We start from the raw sequence: 3,664 nt of genomic DNA on the forward strand, positions 1-3,664 counted from the left end.
TCCATTATACTTTGTTGATAGGGGTTGTAATATGAGCTAATAAAGAAAATAACTATATCAAACTAATCTTAACTCCTTGAAGTAATGAAACAATATGTAAGAAATGATATGATTTAATGGAAAGAACATTGGATTGGGAAACAGCTGTGTGATCACAAGCAAATAATTTTAGCGGTTCCTAATCTGTAAAATGCAGAAGATAATACAATCCTATGAGTTAGGTAATATGAAAGTTTTATAAATCTCAAAGTACTCTAAGAATGTTAGTCATTATAAATATAGGCAAACATGGAAACTTAAGCAATATTATAGTACATTCTATGTCTTGATTACTTTCCCTGTACTGCTAAAATTCTAAGGAATATTCTTCCAGTGTAATGTTGGTGGTTGTTAAGAGGGAATGTAGGCCTTTTAGCAAATCTCTTAACTGACTCAACATGATACATGAAACTTGCATTTTAGTGGAGAAAACCATAAAGGATCCCTATAAAGAGAGAGCAAAAACATATATCTAACATACACAGAAAGAGAGAAAGATCCTAATTGACTACCAGTGTACCGTAGCACAATGATGACACACATTGAGCTTACATTCCACTAAAAAACCCCATATCTTTTCAGAAGACACTATGTTTACTCCATCTTGTGCTGATGAAGTTGATTTTTGTAAGTCTTTATCTTTAATTAGAATTAGAAGTCTCAGACATTATCTAGTCCAACTTCTTCATTCTACATATGAAGAAACTCTTGAGATGAAGTCACTTGTCCAAAATCCTACAGTGTTTTCTCAGAAGAAGTGGGACTAGAAGTCATTTTACTGACATATAACACTTTGCCCAGTTCTTTCCATCATTTTTTGTGCCTCTTTTATCAACCTGTTAATTCTCTTTTTTATAATTTTCTTATATCACTCTTGTTTTTTCCCCTAATTTTCCTTACAACTCTCTTATCTTGTTCTTACTGAGCTAGAGTCCAATTAGCATTTTTTGAGGCTTTACTTATAGTTTTTTTTCACACTATTGTTTTCTTCTGAGTTTATGGTTTAGTCTTCCATGACCCACTACTTTTGTGAAAATTTAGGGCAAGCATGGTGCAAAATGCTTTATACTATTTCCTTTCCCCCTTTAGAAATCTGGCTTCTTTTATTTGTGTATGAACAATCTTTTCTCATAATGTGCAGAGCATGCAATGAGGTTATGCTAAAGTCCATGTCTCATTGAACAACCCTTGAAATTTGGCAAACCCGAGGTAAGAGTACTTTTTTTTAAAATTAAAGCTTTTTGTTTTTAAAATATATACATGGATAATTTCCAACATTCACCCCTACAAAACCTTGTGTTCTATTTTTTTCCTCCCTTTCCCCATTCTCTCCCTCAGTTGGCAAGTGATCCAATATATGTTATATATTTGCAATTCCTCTATACATATTTCCACAAATATCACACTGAACCAGAAAAAATCAGATCAAGAAGGGAAAAAATGGGAAAGAAAACAAAATGCAAGCAAACAACAAAAAGAGTGAAAATAATATGTTGTGGTTCAGCTTCAGTTCCCACTGTCCTCTCTCTGAGTGCAGATGACTTTGGTAAGAGTACTTTTTAAAAATCTTAAAATATATCTTGGTGAAGAGGATGGAGGCAAGATGGTGGCGTAAAGGCAGCAAACTAGTTGAACTTTCCCAATACTCAACCTCCAAACAACTTTTTTAAAAAAAACTAATCAATCAAATTTTGGAGCAGCAGAGAGCAAACAAAATGTCAAAGTGAGATAGTTTGCCAGCTTAAGACCCCTTAGGAAGTCAATGGTATCAGGGCAGGTGCCAGCCTGGAGCAATGCAGCAGCACCAGGGGAAGGCCTTGGCCAGAGACACGAAGGGGTCCAATAACTGACTAGAAAGGGATTTCTAGTGCTGGGTATATTGATCAACAACTCTGTTACCTACATGCTTTTCTAGGTTTCAGTTCTAAGGTGGAAAGGAATGCTTGTAGCTGGTCACAAGGGAGTATGCCTGGTGTCAGTTCCACAGCAGGAAGGAGCACTGACCTTTGTGGCTGTAGGAAAAGAGGGGTTCTGGTAACAGGTCCAGAATTAAGAGGAATGGGAAGACTTGAAGCTGCAGAGGAACAGGGGCCATTCCTTGATACAGATCAGGAGAGCAGTGAACATAAGTGTATCACATCACCAGGAAGCACCAAAAACTTGCAGACCCTCAGAAACAGCTTTGAACACAATAGCATGAAAAAATCACCACACCCCCAGGTGGGCAGAGTCCAACTTTACCATAAAGTTCAAAATGAAAAAAAAATAGACCAGAAAATGAACTAACAACAAAAGAAGAGCTTTGCCATTGAAAAGCTACGTACTATGATGGCATAGAAGATTAAAACATAAACTCCAAAAAGACAAAAGTGTAAAAACAACTATAAGGAAAGTCTCCAAAAAATGCTAATTAGACCCAAATCTAATAAGAAAAAGATAAGAGATAGAATGAAAATTTGGGGAAAAAAATAAGAGTGACACAAAAGAATTATGAAAAGAGAATTAACAGCTTGATAAAAGAGGAACAAAAACATTGAAAAAAATACTTAAAGAAACCAAAATTGACCTATTATACTATTGTAAAAGAATCATGAACATTCACTAAAGAGAACTCCTTAAAAAGCAGAATAGATTTTTTTTTTGAAGTAATTGGGGTTAAGTGACTTGTCCAGGGTCACATAGCTAGGAAATATTAAGTGTGTGAGGCTGGATTTGAACTCAGGTCCTCTTGACTTCAGGGCCAGTGCTCTATCCATTGTGCCATCTAGCTGCCCCCAAATTCTATTCCCAAAGCAGAACAGAATGAATAGAAAAGGAGGTAGAACAGCTCATTAAAAAAAACAATTCCTTAAAAGTTAGAATTTGGCAAGCACAAGTAATGATTCCACATCTAGAGACAATAAACAAAAGAATGAAAAAATAGAAGAAAATGTGAAATATCTCATCAGAAAAATAATTGATTTGGAAAATAGATCAAGTAGAGATAATTTATATATTATTAGGCTACCTGAAAACTATGATTAGAAAAAAGAAAGCTTGGGCATTATAGCCCATGGACAAGAAATTATCAAGGAAAATTGCTGATTTCTTATATTCAGAGGGTAAAATAGAAATTTAAAGAATTACCTATCATCTTCTAAAAGAGATCCCAAATGAAAATTCCCAAATTCCAGGGCTCCCAGGTAAAGAAGAAAATATTGCAAACAGTAAGAAAAAAATACAAATATTGTGAAGCCAGTCAGAATTTTACAAGATTTAGCAGCTTCCACATTAAAGGAAGAAAAGGCATGAAATGATATTCTGGAAAGCAAAGGAGTGAGGATTACAATCAAGAATAACCTAAGCAGAAAAACTGAGTATAATTAATGAAAGGAAAAGATAAATATTAATAAAAAGGGCACTTTTAAGCATTCTTGACCATTAATGATGATTAAAATGATGATCTTAATGAAATTAAGATTTCAAGATCTTAATCTTGAAATGCAAGATTAAGCAAGCTTGATCAATAGCTTGATTAATCATAGCTAAATAGAAAATCTGACATTCCTACACAAAACTCAAGAGACTCATAAAAAAGGTAGATATGGAAGAGTAATCATATGGGATTTATTAAAATCAAACTGTT

This window comes from Sarcophilus harrisii, chromosome 2 (genome assembly GCF_902635505.1).
Source record: "Sarcophilus harrisii chromosome 2, mSarHar1.11, whole genome shotgun sequence".
Lineage (NCBI taxonomy): Eukaryota > Metazoa > Chordata > Mammalia > Dasyuromorphia > Dasyuridae > Sarcophilus > Sarcophilus harrisii.